Source organism: Quercus lobata, chromosome 2 (genome assembly GCF_001633185.2).
Source record: "Quercus lobata isolate SW786 chromosome 2, ValleyOak3.0 Primary Assembly, whole genome shotgun sequence".
Classification (NCBI taxonomy): Eukaryota; Viridiplantae; Streptophyta; class Magnoliopsida; order Fagales; family Fagaceae; genus Quercus; species Quercus lobata.
The window spans coordinates 100,044,503-100,057,139 of record NC_044905.1 but is presented as its reverse complement, the minus strand read 5'-3'; positions in this window follow the sequence as shown (position 1 = coordinate 100,057,139).

Here is a 12,637-nt window from a genome sequence, read left to right as displayed (position 1 = left end):
AACAAAAATTATTATATATCTACTATTAACTTCAACCTCGTGTATATAATTTGTTGGTGTGGGTCTGTGTTCCAAACACTTTTATTCTTATTTATTTTATAACTTTTGGAAATTTATGAGTAAAATAGCCATTAGTCAATTATGAGAAAAATAGTTGTAAGGACGCGTTTCGTGGCGGACCGTAACAGTGTCAGGTTCGCACGTGAAAAGGCCCCTAACAATATCATTTGTAGAGTGTGGGTTTGGAAGGCTAGGCCTTGGTTGATAGGCGGTGGGTTTTTCACGGTATTCGTACCAGTTTAAGTTTTCCTACACCCCTGGAGTCTTTCTCCTGGAGGTGGGCTGGGAGGCTCAGGTTTCTGGCCATTTTTCCCAACCCCCTCTTTAGGTTGCTTATTTTTCCTTTTATATTTTCCTGCGTTCATTGTCCTTCGTCCACGTATTGGATCAACCTTTCCTAGATTGATACTTGTCCCATCAGCCCATATTCAAAGTCGTTGGGGGTGGTTGTAAAAGCCAAAGAATGCGGCTTTGTCAGGTTCAGAGCACTGAATGGCAGTAAGGGCAGCTTTCCCTGGATATTTTAGATCTTTTTTCCGAGTTTCAGTTTTATACCATTTTTACCCTTCTTTACGAGGGGGAACTTTGGGTCTGCCGAGGACTGAACTACCCTCGGCGGTACCCAAAGTCTATTTCGTTGAACTTGGGCCATAATCCTCCTCGGCTTGGCCCATAAATCATTTACACCCTACAATAGCAATTAGGCAATAATTGATAATATAGACATTGGGCTTTTAAGAGTTATTAGTAACCAATAACTATAAACTATTATCTTCATAAGTAGCATATATAATACTCATCATAATACCTTCTCTAAAGGGTCTTTTACTATTCTATATTTAGATATACACAATTCTACGATCTTTCTCTTCCACATATTTTTCTACAAGAATATTTGTTTTTTAAGGAAAGACAATAGAAGATTGTTCTTAAACCTTTTGTGAGTGGAAGTGCGTACATCACAAAAGTCGATGCTATAATTTAATCCTAGGGGGTTGTTTGACTAAGAGAACCAATCGCACCAAGTTTTACTTTGGGTGGCACGAATCAACCTTTAAGAATAACGCTCTTTGCGTGATTCTATAGCACTGTGAGATTAATCCTATTTACTTAAATTTATATTACTAGTCTCTAACCCGTGCGATGCACGGGAAAGTTATTGAGTATAATATAAAATTTAATCTTGGTTTATTTTACTACAACACCAAAATTGAATTTGTAAAATAAAATCATGTAACTAAAACATTTGCTAACAGCTATACGTCCAAGAACCATCTAAAAGTGACAACATTGTCTCAACACATACAAACATGATGAATATATCATCGTTCATTATAAATAAAGAAAATTTAGAAAATATATAACATGTGATTGAGTTATAGAATTAAAGAAAAACTGATTTCTTGGTGTTCTAGTTTTCTGCCATGATTGTTTTTGAAAATCTCTTTTGATTTTTGAACCTATATGCTATGCTACGTTTCATATATGAGATATATATTGATTCACGTTAATCGTAATAGGCCATGATTATGTTTCTTTGCATCAAGTGCCGTGTCATGCTTTTATATGCATCAAGAATTTGTATGCATTAAGTTTTGATTTTTTTTTTTTAATTTCTATTAAATCAGTTTTCTTCATACTTTGGAAATATAATAAAAAACATAGTATTTATAGAAGATCAAATCATAACTATTATTGTATAAATAAAAGATAGCAAATAGGCGTTAAAAAAGGGAATATTCTTTCAAGCATGTATCTATTGTTAATTAGCATTTTTATGCTGTAAATTTTTGTTGAAGATGACATTAATAATTATTCTGAATATGTAGAAAAGAAATGCAACATAAACTTTAAAAAAAAAAATTAGAGCAATTGTTAACAAACCTGGAGTTGACATAGTTATGTAGTTCTTTCCCTCAAAAAGTATGCAGCTCTTTATCCAAAAATGAGAGGACCTGCAAAATAAGGTTTTTTAAAACTTTTTAATTTTAAAATTTAAACTATCAATTAGGTTCATAAGCCATGTTCACCCAAACATGGCTTATAATTTGGGTGAACAAACTCATTATAAAAAAATTTGAAAAGAACAACAATTCATCCTTCCATTATTTCTATATCAATTGAAAATTTGGGAATTGTAATCAAATCTACTGATTAAGAACAGTGATTATTTATGCAAGATGCATAAAAAGTAGTCAATGACCAGTAGCAACTTAAACCAAGATGCACAAACTATAAAGTGGCTATAAACTAATGCAAGAGTAAGTAAGGCATTTTGTCAAACACAAGGTGTGCACAAAATTTCAATGTCTTAGTTATTAACATTTGTAATTATTAAAAAAAAAAATTAAAACAAAAATACACAACCTGTTGACAAATTGAACAGTTCCTGTAATGCAACAAATAACACAACAAACAGGTAGAACAAACAAATTGAAGAGTCTCTCTCAGTTTCGCAGTTTCGATTCCAATGAGAGGCTGTTGGCTTCAATGATCAATTATTGAGTTCTAAAATAATGAATTTTTTCATTTTAAAATAATTTTTTTCCTTTTTTTCTCACAGAACATAGTCAAATATTGTTTAAACAAAATCATCACATGATCTAAATGACCAACCTTCATCGTTGGCTTTGCGTGATTCTCCTTCAGATGGGGGCTATTATATATTGTAAGGTTGTCTACGTTAACCCACTTTTTATTTCAGATAGAGGGAGAGACAATGGAAAAACAATATTTCTATCAAATTAGTGGAAGGTTACCGTAGTGATTTTGCTGGGTTACTCTGTTTTTTTCTCCACAACCTTTGCTAGGTTTCTTCTCGCAGAGGAAAAAAAAAAAAAAAAACAGAAAACAGAAAACGATAAGAAGAAAACAAAAATCAACAGTGTGGATTTGAAAGAGTTAGACCAACTAATGCAAGAGTAAGCAAGACCAACTAATGTTCATGAAGAAAAGAATTACCAATAACAGTAGTGTCAAGGGCACTCTATTTTTTGTCCACAACCTTCGCTGTAAGTAGTTACCCACTGAAACGGTGTGAGTTTGAAAGAGTTAGACCAACAAATGCAAGAATAAGCAAGACCAACTAATGTTTGTGAAGAAAAGAATTACCAATAGCAGTCAAGGGCACTCTGTTTTTTGTCCACAACCTTTGCTGGGTTTGTTTTCTTTCGCAGTGGGAAAAAAAAAATAGAAAACGGAAAAATGGAAAGAAGAAAAAAAAAAGTAAACCGTGTATATAAACAACAATAAGTAGTTACTCACTAAAACTAAATAAGGAAACCACCGAAAAGATATATTGTTCAATATTTTTAATGGTAGACATGGCATTAATTTATGTAACCAAGTGGCAGAATGAGGAGTGGTCAACAATAGGTCAAACGTTTCGGCTATTAGTTATTATATAGATATAGATAAAGATTATTGCTTATTTACATTCATGCAAATTATTTGGGATATTGTTTGTTGTATCAAAATTGTTTATTCATTATTATATTTCCAACATAATTGTCATAATGTAATCATTGTGAAATATGTGCACTTAAGTTGTTAGAAGGAAGCAGAGTATTTGGAGGAGTAGAGAAACTTTCAAGCGTGTTAAGTGCAGTTTGTGCTTAGAGAATAAATTGGATATTTTTAAAAATAGTTAGTGGTACTTTAATCTTAATCTCGAGAGGCTTTTGCATTTTACTTTAAAAATAATATATTGTATTATAAAATATCGTTAAAAAAAATTTATACTGGTTGATATTGTTTTGTTGTGATTAATGTACAATAGAAATAATGTTAATGATAGATTTAAACAAGAATAATGTTGCATAAATCACAACCAACTATGTCAATAATTTCTTCTAAAAAAAAACTGTCAATAATTATGTGTATATATATATATATATATATATATTTTGTTTTTGTTTTAATCCCAAACCTTACTCTTTTATTATTATTATTATTGTAAGGACTTAATTTGTAACGATCCCAAATTCGTATTGGGTTCGAACGTTAAAAGCCCAAACAATAAATTTGTAGAGTGTGGATGTCAAAGAACTAGGTTAACTCCAAAAGAAAAACGATTAAACTTCACGTTTATAAATGGATTAACACTAATATCATGATCAATTTCTCCTTGAAACAAGTTCAGTTCTTTATTTCATAAGATTTTTCTTCTAAGTCCTCTTTGTTTAGAAGTTCCGATCCTTTTTCTCAATGCATTCTTCCATGTTATATACTGTCCTCTTGGTGTCATCTTCACCACACACGTGTAGGTTGGGTTCGAGGGATCCCTTCCTGTCCTATCCAACACCTCCTGGAACCTCCAACCAGCAGCTATAAGGCTGCCTCATCATTGTTCAGGCATCACCTCCACATGAATGCAGCCAGAGAGTTAGTTGAGAGGCAATTAATGCGGAGGCAGTTGTTGTTAAACCTCTTGGTGTCATCTTCACCACACACGTGTAGGTTGGGTTCGAGGGATTCCTTCCTGTCCCATCCAACACCTCCTGGAACCTCCAACCAGCAGCTATAAGGCTGCCTCATCATTGTTCAGGCATCACCTCCACATGAATGCGGCCAGAGAGTTGGTTGAGAGGCAATTAATGCGGAGGCAGCTGTTGTTAAAGAAATTTATTTACCTTTTCTTTCTTACCCTTGGTTCCATGTCCCACCTTTAGTGGTAATGTAGCTCTGAGTTGTGTTTGCAACAATGTGACATTCAGGTCGTCCTCGGACTCATACTGCCGAAAAGGATTTTGTCCTCGGACGAATACTGAACTCACCTCACGTGATATTTACTCTCCTTTTCATTTGATTACTCTTATAACCTGATATGGGCCTCCTCGGACAGTTTTACGTCCTCGGATGAACCACAGACCCAGTTAACACGATTTTAGTAATTTATTGATTAACCGGCCCCCACAATTATTATTAGTATTTAATCAACCTATTTTATGTAAGAATTTAGCATGTGTTCACATTTCCTCCACCAAAAGGTCCATCCACAATTTAATCTCTCTCATTGTATTTGAATTTGCATAGTTGTTTTACATGATTCCTCCTAGTTTGTTGAAAATTTTAGCAGTGTTTTTTTTTACTCTTGGAATATCTTATTTGGTTTCTCCATTTTTCATAAATTTGTGTAAAACACTACCCACCCAAAAATTCAATTGATCGCTCAAAAATAGGGGTGTGGTTGATTTCTACCATTCCAATGATTAGAAGAGAGTCCAAATATTTTGTCACATAACATGGTTAAGTTGAGTATCGAGTTCACCTACGCTCTATTTGCTTTGATGGGAGATTTTGCATAAAGATAGTTTTCAATGTTTTTCGTTATTTGGTTGTATATTAAAAAAAAAAAAAAGTCAAAGAAAAACTATTTTTAGTCAATAAAAAAAGTATACCTTATTTTTAGAGATTGTTTTCCATTAAATATTTTTAGAAAACAACTTTATCTCTTAACAAGTTAAATAAGAGAAATTAGAAAATTATTTTTTAATTCATTTAAAGTTTCTACCAAATATAGGAATATAAGATAATTTTATAGAAAATATTTTTTAAAATATTACTCATTTTCTAGAAAATATTGGCACCATTTAGTATTAGTGTTTAACACCACAATATATATTTTTATACCCTTTCTCAACCATAGTTATTTTCACAAAATGAAACAACTTTACTAAAAAAATCTCTTAACAAACGGACATTATCTCTTAAACAAATAGAGTAAAATGGGAGTGACAAATTCACCTCAATCCTATAAAACTCAACCTGATAAACTCATCACTTTTTGGACGGCAGAGGCCGACAGTGAAAGACAATACCCATAGCAAATGTGTGGATTGACATATTTTTAGTGTAACTTACTTATAAAAAAAAAAAAAAAATTTGAGTATAACCTGTCCTAAAACCCAACCCACAACCTCCCAGTTCTTCTCTATTTTTATTTTTTCTCCTTGAAATAGTAACCTACCTAACTACTTCTTATTCTATTTTTTTCCCTTTTGGATATCTGCTTGGTACCAATTATCATGTTGCAATGTCCTCATATTCTTAGCTCATTCATGGAAAAAAAAAAGTATGATATAATAGATGTGGTAATTGTTTAGTTACTTTAGTGGTTGATGTTGAACACAGCAAACTAATTCTTATAGGGTTATAGTGATCATTAAGTGATTAAATTATTAACTAATAGAGTAAAATACTATTTTGGTCCCTAAAATTTAATAAAAGTTTGTTTTTTGTCCCTAAATTTTAAAAAGTTCATTTTTCATCCTTAAACTTTGTAAAGAGTTTTTTTTAATAGTTTAGAGACATAAATAGGGATGAAAAAAGAAAATTTTCCAATAGTTTAGGGATGAAAACAAACTTTTAGTAAAGTTTAAGGACATAAATAAAACAGTTTCAATAGTTTAGGGATGAAAGATGAACTTTTCAATAGTTTAAGGATGAAAAAAATAACTTTTTAAAATTTAGGGACAAAAAACAAACTTTTGTTAAAATTTAGAGACCAAAATAATATTTTACCCTAACTAATATTACTAATTAGTCATAGCCTCATAGGGCAATATGGATATAGGAGATTTAAGAAAGGATATTAGATGGAAGTACTCATATCTAGCTTATCCAAAAAAAAAAAAAAAAGACTTGACTTGCAATTTTTGTGTTAAAATTGTAAAAGTAGGGCTTATCTAATGTTATATGAATTATATAAAAAAATTTATTTCAATTTATATGAGAAATTGATCATTTGATTGTTGCATTTCTCATTAATAATTATTTTTAAAAAATGTGCGCTTCACTTCAATCAGGTGCGCACTTGCACTTTGCGCTTTGTGCCTAGGCTCCAAGAGGCCTGTGCGCCCCTCGCTTTTACCAACATTGTATTTAACTCCCTCCCCTTCTCCTTTTTCTTTCTTACCTTCTTTCTTAATTCTCTCTTGCTAATATTCTCAAATCCACTCTCTGTCCCCCTTGCTAAGTTCTTAGCATTCTCATCCTATCTATTTCCTAACGGACTTAATCTGATGTCCAACCAAATCGGATTATTTCTCCCCACTTCATATCCTGTCTCTTTGCCAAATCTTCCCCTCTTGATTCCCCCCCCCCCACCCCAAGTAACACAGCCTTGTAATCCTAAAGTATCAAAGGCTTTCATTCATCAACTGACCTCCTAGATAAGTTGATATTATTGGGTAATATGAGATCTATAAAAACAACTATTCAACACAAAACAAAAGCTTCCATTAAAAATGACATGTTGATACCAATGATAGGCACAAGCTATGCTACCGAGGCTAAGGATGATGGGAACAACCATTTGTTCAAATCTTAGTACAGATAAGAAGAAAACCACAAGGTAAGGCTAGTCAGTTCAATCTATTAAACTACCACTTAGTACCAAAACTTTATGCTGATAGGAAATTGCAAATTTAACCACTTGACCATCATCCTAACACTCCCTCTTGGGTGTGAACCCACCTTTAGTCTGTTTGGATTGAGGGGGAAGGAGGGAGAGTAGGGTAGAGCTAACTGGAAATTAGCCTAATTCTGGCCAACTATATTCTACTTCTCTACACTCTCCTTTCCTCCCCCCTCAATCCAAATGGACTAGAAATGTGACGTAAAGTGGAGACATGGTTAGACTTTAGGACTACCTACTTTGATACTATGTTAAACTACCTCTTTAGTCTGAAAAACTTAAGCCAATAGAGCATGATAAATTTAATCACTAACCATTATTCTAATACAAACAATGCATGTGTTAATGAGAATAAGCATGCAACCAACCAAGACAAACAAAACAACCATTTTAAAGCTAGATACAAATCAACAATGCTAGAACCCCAACAAATTACACAAATTTTGTCACAACTATATGTGAACCCACATAGACCAACCACTTTTTCTCCACCACTCAAGTTGTGACAAAAGTTGTGTAATTTGTCGTGGTCCTCGCATTTTTCAATACAAATTCTTGGTTAAATTTGTTGATAGTGAAATGTAATAACTCAATTCATAAATCAAGCAATTTAACATTTGAGTATAGCACAGGTTTCCCTGATTAAGCAAGGAAGACCCAAAAGTTTTGTCCAATAAGACCCACAAAGACTTAAAATTTTAATAACCCAGTTAGAAAAGCTTAGCAAAAAACAGCAATGTAATACAAATATTTGAATACTCGTGAGACATTGACGGGGTGGGTGAAGTTGTCAACAATGCTACCAATGTCGGCTTCAACTCTTTGTAGCAATGTCTTCTGCTTTTGAGCTGCCGCTACCGTTGCAGCCGCGGTGGGTCCACTTCTGCCACCACTACTCCCACTTCTGCCTCCACCCACTCCATCTGCTCCGCCTTTATTCATTCTCTCTCTCTCTCTCTCTCTCTCTCTCTCTCTCTCTCTCTCTCTCTCTCTCTCTATGGGCACTCTCACAGATACAAACGAAAGCCTGAAATGGCTAACTTGGGCCAAATTCTATCCTGGCCCAAAAAAGACAAATAGAGGTTAGGCCTAGAAGAAAAACAGAATCAACAGCAAAGAGGAACGACGTTAGAGTGGAAGGGACGATTTCGACCTAAGCAGTGGAGCGGCGGTGGTGGAGGGTAGGGGGTGGACAAGCACGACGGAGGAAAGCAAGGACAATAGTGGCAATGGAGGCACGCCGTCGATTGATTTCCTCTCTCTCGCGGGTCTGTGTGGGACTATGGTTTGAATTTGGTTTGGGAAGAAATTGGGTTAGTCTATGTGGAGAGATATTAGGAGAGAAAAACAGATATTTTTTTTTTTTTGAGGAACAGAAAAACAGATAAAATAAGTAGAAAATTTAGCTATAAAATTGGTTGTATCCTAAAACCACAGTCTTACTCAACATCTTTCACATTATTACATATTTTGAAAATCTAATAGTTGGATTGCATATTCTTTATGTTTTTAATACACATATCAAATTTTGTGTTAATTGGATATTATTTACTTTATGATATATAAATTTACATTTTATGCATAATTTTAAACTACAAAAAATTGCAATTTAAAAAATTTATTAATGACATGGTTATTGATATTTAATTTTATAGAAATTTTGTAAGCATTGAGAATATAAGAAGAAAATGTAATTCAACGGTGGATTTGTCAAAATTCACTCCCAATAAAAAGATATTGAGTAAAATTGCAACTAATTTTGTTGCTAAACTTTATCTATAAAATAATTCTAGTAAAGAAAGATTAAAGTAACAATGAAGAAAATTATATTTAAAAAATATTTAGACAAAATACTAAAATTGGTTGCTCTCCAAACCATGTGAAAATTTGGCTAAATTATTGAAGATGCTCTAATGTTACCCCTATTTGGTTATCAATGGGATGGATTTATTTTTTCTTTTAATTTTCTGAATTCATTTTTTTGTTTATCAATTCTTGTATCTATTTTCTCTATCCAACCCATTTCATGTTTGACATTATTTTCTGGTCTAGTTTTTGCTTTGTCTTTTTTTCACTTTATATTTTTCAATTAAAAATTCAACACAATTGAGAGAGAGTGTGTTTTTTTATGGGACAAGTCAATGTTAGCGGGATCCATAGATTTGATTTTTTTTACAAAAATACAATTGTTTTCATTTTTAAGAAAGTAAAAACACCAAAAAGTTGTATTCAGTTTTTATATTCAAATCCTATTTTTTTGGACACTGAAAATGAAAACTGAATACAAATACAAAGTCAAACAAGTTTTTTAGTAGTGGGTCCCACGAAAACTTGAAAATGAATACATAATACACCCCCTTTCTGCTCAAATCAAACAGGCCTAGTGTTACTAAAACTTTAAAAATATTCAAGTTGTTCCTTAAGAACAAAAATTATTATATATCTACTATTAACTTCAACCTCGTGTATATAATTTGTTGGCATGGGTCTGTGTTCCAAACACTTTTATACTTATTTATTTTATAACTTTTGGAAATTTATGAGTAAAATAGCCATTAGTCAATTATGAGAAAAATAGCCGTTAGGCAATAATTGATAATATAGATGTTGGGCTTTTAAGGGTTATTAGTAACCAATAACTATAAACTATTATCTTCATAAGTAGCATATATAATACTCATCATAATACATTCTCTAAAGGGTCTTTTTACTACTCTATATTTAGATATACACAATTCTACGATCTTTCTCTTCCACATATTTTTCTACAAGAATATTTGTTTTTTAAGGAAAGACAATAGAAGGTTGTTCTTAAACCTTTTGTGAGTGGAAGTACGTACATCACAAAAGTTGATGCTACAATTTAATCCTAAGGGGTTGTTTGACTAAGAGAACCAATCGCACCAAGTTTTACTTTGGGTGACACGAATCAACCTTTAAGGATAACGCTCTTTGCATGATTCTATAGCACTGTGAGATTGATCCTATTTACTTAAATTTATATTATTATTGCTTATTTGCATTCTTGCAAATTATTTGGGATATTGTTTGTTGTATCAAAATTGTTTATTCATTATTATATTTCCAACATAATTGTCATAATGTAATCATTGTGAAATATGTGCACTTCAGTTGTTAGAAGGAAGCAGAGTATTTGGAGGAGTAGAGAAACTTTCAAGCGTGTTAAGTGCAGTTTGTGCTTAGAGAACAAATTGGATATTTTTAAAAATAATTGGTGGTACTTTAATCTTAATCTCGAGAGGCTTTTGCATTTTACTTTAAAAATAATATTATTGTATTATAAAATTTCGTTAAAAAAAATTTATACTGGTTGATATTATTTTGTTGTGATTAATGTACAATAGAAATAATGTTAATGATAGACTTAAACAAGAATAATGTTGCATAAATCACAACCAACTATGTCAATAATTTCTTCTAAAAAAAAAACTGTCAATAATTATGTATATATATATATATATATAGGGATAATTACAGCAAACCCACCTGAAATTTGGCCCGTTTGCGCTTTGCCTACCCGTGGTTCAAAACTTATCACTTTGCCCACCTGAGGTGCCTTCCGTTAGAGATCTGTTACCCACTTCTCCCTTTGCCGTTAGAAAAACACATTTTTAGAGAAAAACAAACATAACAAAGATAAAAAAGTTAGGGTTTTTTATTACTTAAGAAATTCTTTGAGAACAAAACACAGGAATAGCACACAGATCAAATGCTCAATGAAATCACTTTTAATCTATATCAATATCAATAATCTCATAACAACTCAAAATTGTAAACCAATTTTTACAAGAAGACCAACAATCTCAAAACAACCATAAACATTATTAACAAAAGAGAGTGAGACAGAGACAAGCGATCAACAACCAAAGAATGAGGTAATGAGAAATCCAGCTGTGGGTTTGCATTGTGGTAGATCAGCCATGGGTTTGGTGGCGTGGTGGCGACCCTAGGTGCTACTTGTGCCTCTCCTAATTCTCAATCCTTTTCTGCAAAACCAAACACCACCAATTAAGGAAAGGAAAGGAACCTTCCAACTTCAAACTCACTCTGAATCCCAACCACAGTAGCAAACCCACCCCCAATTCCAACTTCAAACCCACTCTAAATCCCAGCCACAGTAGCAAAACACCTGAATAAGCAACTTGACGAAACCAAATCCGACGACCCCACAACTCGACGAATCCGACGGCTCTCCTTGCAGCTCCTCAACCCAGATCATGATCGTGATTAGCACTAAGAAAGCCAGAAATTCAAGCCAAAAGAAACAAAGAAGTGAGAAAAAACAAAGACAGATTTATATATTGATTCCTTCCACTTTCTCAAGAGACTAACTGAAAAAAATAATGAAGGAAAAGTGAAGTGTACCGGCAAATAGGTGACCGGTGAGGAAGAGGAAGAGTGCGGCATTGCGATTGGTGGATCTTCTTCAACTTTGTGTTGTGAGCCAATGCGACATGCGAAGAAGAGTGTGAGATCACTGCTGAGAGAGAAGCCATGGCTGCGCCGCTGAAGCTGAGAGAGAAAGAGAGAGAGAGAGAGTTAAGTTTTGTTTGGTAGCTTTGTGAAATGTTTGGCAGCCTTTGATAAATAGGAGATTGCTTTTTAGGCAAAGAAACAGCTCAGAGTACAGATTCAAACCAATACATGTTTGAATAACCCATTGGGCAAGGGAATAGCAATTGTTGATTTGTGTTTTGTTCTCAAAGAAGTTCTTAAGCAATAAAAGGTCCTAACTTTTTGATCTTTGTTATATTTGTTTTTCTCTAAAAATGTGTTTTTCTAACGGCAATGGGAGAGGTGGGTAACAGATTTCTAACGGAAGGCACCTTAGGTGGGCAAAGTGATAAGTTTTGAACGACGGGTAGGCAAAGCGCAAACGGGCCAAACCTTTGGTGGGTTTGCTGTAATTATCCCATATATATATATATATATATATTTGTTTTTGTTTTAATCCCAAACCTTACTCTTTTATTATTATTATTATTAGTATTTAATCAACCTATTTTATGTAAGAATTTAGCATGTGTTCACATTTCCTCCACCAAAAGGTCCATCCACAATTTAATCTCTCTCATTGTATTTGAATTTGTATAGTTGTTTTACATGATTCTCCCTAGTTTGTTGAAAATTTTAGCAGTG